Source organism: Candoia aspera, chromosome 6 (genome assembly GCF_035149785.1).
Source record: "Candoia aspera isolate rCanAsp1 chromosome 6, rCanAsp1.hap2, whole genome shotgun sequence".
Lineage (NCBI taxonomy): Eukaryota > Metazoa > Chordata > Lepidosauria > Squamata > Boidae > Candoia > Candoia aspera.
In genome coordinates, this window is record NC_086158.1 from 84,488,527 (window position 1) to 84,495,459 (window position 6,933).

Genomic DNA, 6,933 nt, shown 5'->3' on the forward strand with positions numbered 1-6,933 from the left:
GCACTACTAGCTTATGGTGTCTTGCAACCATAACTGTGCCAAAATAACAGTAATGCAGACAGGCTTTGTATTACTTCAACAATGACTGGGTGATACTATAAAGCTGCTGCTGTAGCTCATCAGAATGGATGTCAATAGTGTTGGAGAACTGAGCTGATTTATTTCAGTGTAGGGTAAAACTAATTTGTTCTTTTTTTAAGAAGAGCAATTGTTCCATTTGAGTGGTTATGACTCAATTTTTCCATTGGAGAGAACTCCTGGCTCACTCCTCCTCCCTGCACCTGAGGTTTAGGACCCAAGAGGGAGTTGCCAAACCCTCAAGCTTACTGGCCTAGTCCTTGCAATAGCTGGAAGAAAGGAGCAGGGGGACATTGACAAGAGTTTGCAAATATGCCCCTTTCTTTTGTCAGGATCCTGCCTGCAACAGGGACAGGCTAAGGGGACTCAGCATGCTTTTCTCGGCAATGGAGGTAAGAGGACTTTGGTTGATGGAAGACTTTCAGCAGCCTGAGGTAGAGCTGGGGCATCTTGGGGCAGGGGTGGGGGAAGATTCATCAAAAAAGTGAACATGACAGCTGTAACTGTGTGATCCCCACCCTTGTTAATGTGTGCTGCGTGCACAACATATATAATAAAGGAACACTTCAGTTATGTGGTCGTGGCCACCATCTTTTTTGATAAATACACAGCACCCCTGGAGGCACCCCTGCTTCTGCAAGAAAAAAAAAATAGTGGAAAGTATCAGTGCAAAAATATCTAGACACATTTCTCAGTGACTTCCTTTTTCTAAGAGGTGAGTCAAGAGAAATACTCTCTGAGAAATCTTTTCTGAGAATGCATGAGCTTGGCACTATTTCTAAATCCTTCTCATAGCCGCAGTATGCTAATAAGCTATGCATGACTGATTTAGCATAAGAGACTAATGGCTTACCTGATCCTTCTGCTTAATGATGGCAGCTGTCATCCTGTGTCTTTATACAATGGCAGGTGCCTCTTTGCAGATTCTTCATTATACCACATAACATGGGGTTAAAGTTAAAATATTATGGATGGCAGAATACAACAGTTACCTTCTCCAGTTTAAGCAGATTACATGAATACTTCCCTGTGAGTTTTTCAGTGTCTGAAACAACAAAGCTTTACATCTGTTATAGCGGTTGCTAGGAAACTGATAACAATATCCTGGAAAATGTAATAGATGTGCTGGTCCTCAATGCTCCTGTGATTAGTTAGCAGCTAGTATAGGTTGGGAATGAAGAAATATATATCTGCTGCTTCCAGCTACTGGAGAGAGGGGGAGAGAAGAGTGAGGTATGGTGCCAAGGACACTGGAACACAATTTGCCTCCCATACCTCTTTCCAACCTCTATTAGGGCAAGCAAATTCCTGTGTTCCCTGGGGAAAAGTTTGATTCTGAGTGAAATGGTGTTGAATTCTAACCTTACAGATTACAGAAATATAACTCTGTCACATAGTAGAAAGTGGCACAGGAGTGGTGGTCCCCACAAATAACCATACCATCTTATCTGTTAGACATTAACCTCCAACTGACATTTGGAAGGAAGAGGAATTCTATTTGGAATATGGTGGGAGATTGGCTTCCAATTCAGGAGACAGCTGTTGGCAGAATACCTCAAGTGGGGCTCCTGGTAAGTTGAGCAAGTAGCAAATACTGATGCAGCATGATCCAAGGTATTTAGATGGCACCCTGATCAGATTGTCAGAATTGTTTCATAAGGGGGACCCAGACAAGGCATCATCAGTGGGTCTTCTTGGGAATGCCCTCTGCTGATACCAGGCCTGCTTGAGACCATGCAGAGGCATCATTTAAACAATTCAGCATCTTTTTGTGGAGGGTGACAATAAGACAAAGTGATTTGTGGAGCAAACACGGGTACAAGCAATCATACAGGTTGTAGAATTTCACTCCATAAGGGAGTTCTAAATCATTTATTCATGAGATCTGCCAATGAAGCCACTAATGGCCCTGTGCAGAGGCCAAGAAGCCTATGAATTGGGCCATAGGGATGATGTTCCTGGAATTGGCACTGCTCAGGTTGCACATCTGCTGCATCTGTCAAGTCCTCAGATTTCTTTTGGAAATACCTTTGTTTCCTCCCACTTTGATATTTATGAGTCATAGTATGACTCTATATGATAAAACACAGTACCTAATCAGATGTAATAAATATTATTTGGCACACATGCAAGGGGGCCTCTTGTGTTTCTTTTAGGTGTGGCATTTCTGGATATTTGTAATGGGAAATGTAAATGAACATGCAATTAAATGTTGCCTGATGGAAAAGGCTTTTACTGAGGTTAACTAATATACACCTGTGGGCTTGGAACAAGAATGGGAAGCAAAATGGAAAAGTTTGCCTAGGAAGAAAGATCTCATCTTGAAATCTTGGGTGACTGAGAGCACAGGGAAGGGAGGCAGTTAACGGGGTTAGCCCAAGGCGAGAAGGATGCTTGTCTGTTATATGATAGAGTGAAGTGAAATTTGCCTCCAAGTTCAACTCAGGGAAAAAGAAAAAACAGAAAGTAACTTTGGGCAAGTATGTTTCTAACTGCTGGCTAACTGCTTCAATTATGGTGCCATTCAACATCTCTAGGATACAAAAAGCTTTGTGTCACAGAAGAAGGGGTGGGTGAGGGTTTTCTGATTAATGAGTTCTGAAAATTAACTGAATCTTCACTGAGTGACAGCACAGCTGTCTCGACCATTTTTTTTTTGCTAGTTAGTTGGCTTGTAGTAGCATGATCTCTCACCCCAACCCCTCTTGTGGCCACAGAGTGAAAAACAAAAGAGTAAGAGACTTGTTTCAAGTTCTCACAGGCAAAAATACTAGAAATGGTTTGAGTTTTGTTCCTTGTAAAAAAGGAGATCACCATCATCTTGATGCTCTTCTAGACAGTATCAAAATGCATCTATTAAAACAAACATCCACCCAACAGGAAAATCATGGCTATCGTCATATTTAGAGGAAATTAATATTATCATTCTATATTGTGCAAAATACTTTCTCTTGCTTATAGTGAAGCTGGAGACTCTCCAGTTGTGCATATTACATAGCTACCACATCATTACATCTACTTATGTATTTAGAAAATGTACATGGCATCTGATTTTGTGTTGAATCATTTAATGTAAAAACAAAAACAGCAACTCTGAACTGATCATCTGCTTTGTGAACAATGCAACCCAAATCTAGAACCTTTGGTTTTCTTCAAAAAACAGCAAATCTACATATGTTGTTATTCTGTATTTTGCTTATTAAATCAGGGCTTAAATGTAGTATTATCTAAATTTTGTCCTAAATAATCATAACAATGTGATCTAAATCCAACCAGTAAAAATGGAACTCTTACAATGAAATTCGCTGCCAAGTCTAAATGAGAAGTATGATTAAAACTGTTTTGAATCAAAGCAGCCTTGTTAAAAACATGAATAGTTGCAGTGTAAATCAAAGTGATTTGAATCTATTCAGCTCCTGAAATTATCTGTGAAATGTAAGCTAAATCCTAATATACCATAAGAAGCCAATGATAATAAAGACCCATATATTGCATAGGTACAAATAATTAGGGATTTGATTTAAATAAAAATAGAAATAATTGAAGTGAATAGTTTTGAAAAAAATAGAGTTTGTAGAAACTAGAAGGCATTAAGGTAGCAAAATTGGCTTTTTCTAATCAAAACTTCAAATGCATGGCAATCAAGGAACCAATTGATCATAAGATCCCTTAGAAAATAGCCCAAATGTACAAATACTGGAAAGTTTTAAATTGGTTTTTTTTTTCTTTTCATTCAGTCATCCATTTTACCCTGTTCCTAGTAATATATGCATGCATTGGATTATAGGCTAATTTATAAACTTCCTAATATTTTACTGTTTATTCTCAAAGGGCCCAACTTCAACTTATAAAACTGCTTATTTTACAATGACAGATAAAACAATTTCTATCAAGCAATCAAGCACAAATAACAAACAGAAGGGAAGGCTTAAGATGAGAAGTGAACACCCTGAGAGTCCACTGTTCTTCCACTGTGCATTGATCCTTGCTCTACAGCAGTGTTTCTCAACCTCAGCAACTTTAAGATGTGTGGACTTCATGCTGGCTGGGGAATTCTGGGAGTTGAAGTCCACACATCTTAAGAATGCTGAGGTTGAGAAACACTGCTGTAGAGCACCCCAGATATGTGGACAGAAACATCATTCACTATGAAGTTCCTCAGAAGGACATTCTAGGAACTGTTCATGCAGCCTGGGTTGTACTGATCTCTAGATGTACTGATCTCTAGCTTCAGTGAGCTCTGCCCAGCCCTCGGGCTGGAAGATCAAGTAAAAGAGGGCCCTTGGGGGCTGATTTGTAAGCAAGCCCAAGACACAGAGCTGAATATTCTTGGTTTCTGTGTCCCACAAAACCTACAGCTCTTGTTTTGATGCATGGGTGAAGTTTTGAACACACGTACTCTTGTGCCAACGAAGTTATGATCAGAAGAAGATAACATGTACAAAAATACAGCAAGAACTATCCCCACAAACACCATGAATTTAAACATAAGGAAATAAATAATACAACACTATCAGTACTAAAGTTCTATAGTTCTAATGGTTAATGTTCAAAAAGAAAAAAATCTAAAAAGTGTGTGCTCAAGCAAAAGTGTGGTGAATTAGCAATGTGCTATGGATTCTAAGAATCCAAAGTACTGAAATAATTATTAAAGCAAAACTTTAGAATGGTGGCAGTTGCTATTTCATTCATATGTACAGGAGGGTGAGTAGACCAAGTATGAGGCTGTCAGTCATGGGAGGTTGTTTGCACACTTTCACAGGAGCTATAGTGAACTTTGCAAAACTTGCTGATCTTGAATTTATGTAATAATACACTAATCTACTGCAATTTAACATCTGATTCCCAGCCACAGAGCTGAAGATGGGGCTTTCAAGAGGCAATTTTTTTCAGCAACTTAAGTAGCTAGAGGCACTGGCAATTGGATTTTTTATTATTATTTTTAACATGGGCCTGCGGGAGGAGTGTTTGAAGTCAGCAGTCACCATTTTAGCAGTCAGCCAGCATTTTCCCTTCTAAAATAACTCAGGATGTCAATTTGCTGGAAGGATTCTGGGAAAAGAAATGAATGCTGGCAACAAGACTCCTGAACTTATGAATTATTATCTATTATGCTTATTACTATATATATATAATATAATATAAATTATATATTATGAATATTATTATTCAATACATTTATATCCAGTTTTCTTCCAGGAGCTCAAGGCAAGATAGATAGCATTCCCACCTTCAGATTTTCCCCACAATAACAAACCTGTGAGGTAATTTTGGCTAAGAACTACTGACTGGACCAAAATTAATCTTCCAAAGCTAAATTAGAAGTAGGTCCAACACCTTAATCTCTATCTGACATTGCATTGCACTTCAGGAGAGAGATCATCACGTGTAGATCATCTGGAATTTCTTCTTCCTGACAATTGTTAAAGCCTTCCCCAAAGAACCTCTAATTCAGCATTATTATAGAAATAATTTAACTCCATGCTAGTACCTGAAATAAAAGAACAGTGGTGTAAATAGCCACCAATAGGACTGAATGAGACCATAGCCATTGGGATTTTATTATATTTGGTAGTTTTTAAAATTGTTTTAGTCTATATTTTATATTGGAATTTTATTATATAGTTAATGTTTTATGTTGTAAACTACCCAGAGTCCCTCCGTTCGGAGGAGATGGTGACAAATTTGATAGATAGATAGATAGATAAATAGGGAAAGCATGAGTTGCCATAACGAATTTTAAAATTAGACACACCACTTTCCAATAGAAAAGAACCACCAAGAAAGCTTCGACTAAAGCATATCTGTAATTTGAATATGGCACCCTGAATCAAAAAAAGTCCACCTGAAAGAAATGATTGAGGACCTGTGGACCACATTAAAACACAGGGAGAGCTTTGATTGCACCATCACAGCCACTTTTTTTTTTTTTTTACTTTTTTACCACACACTGCGGATACCCCTGTGCACAGGGCTCTGTCTGCATAAGGATCCTCAGCAGAGAAATTCTTTGGTGCCAGTAACAGGCAGCAGCAGACTCAAAGGTCTTCCACTCCCAGTTCTTTGATCCTATGCAGTGATCACTCTGTGGGATCAGAGAACCGGACCACAAGGATCCATTCTTCCCTGCTTTTCTCCCCCTGCCCGAGCCCTTCTCTTGCAACCCAGGCAAGAGAGAACTGTCCTTCTCTCCATCACTTCTCTTGCCACCCATCATAAGAGAAGCAGAGGGAAGAGAAGAAAGCCAGTTCCCTCTTTGCTCCCTCTTGCCATGGGGGGTAGGTGAAGCAAGGGAGAGGAGGAGGAGGAGGAGGAGATCCACTCAGCCGTGGGCTACAGAGCAATTCCTCCAGCTTCTCTTCCCATAGGGGAAGCAGCTCTGCAGCTGACTCCCCTCCTCCTCAGGATTGCAGGCTCTACAGCCACCACCAAGGGGCTCTGTGGCTGGCACCTCTAGGGTTGAGCTGCCATCCCCTTCACACCGTCAGCAACCTACCACCAAAGCTGCTGTGGGGGGAGGCATTCTAACATGTGTCCAGAGATCTTCTGAAAACTGCAGGACAAAAAATTTAAAAGGCCCTTTTGTCACTTTGGCGATGCAGCGCCTGACCCAGGGGGCCATTTGTAGATGTTTCCAATGGTCCTTCAGAAGACCATAGGGCACACAACAAGGTGACAACAAGACCATAGGACACACAACAATGTCCATCAGTCTTCTGAAAAACTGGACAAGTTTAAAACACTCTCCTTCAGCTGCAGCACCCAAGACACAGGTAAGAGGGCAGCTGTACTTCAGGGTCTACAGCTGGCACCTCTGTGGTCAAGCTACTGTGGCCTTATGGTTGGAGTGCAGGC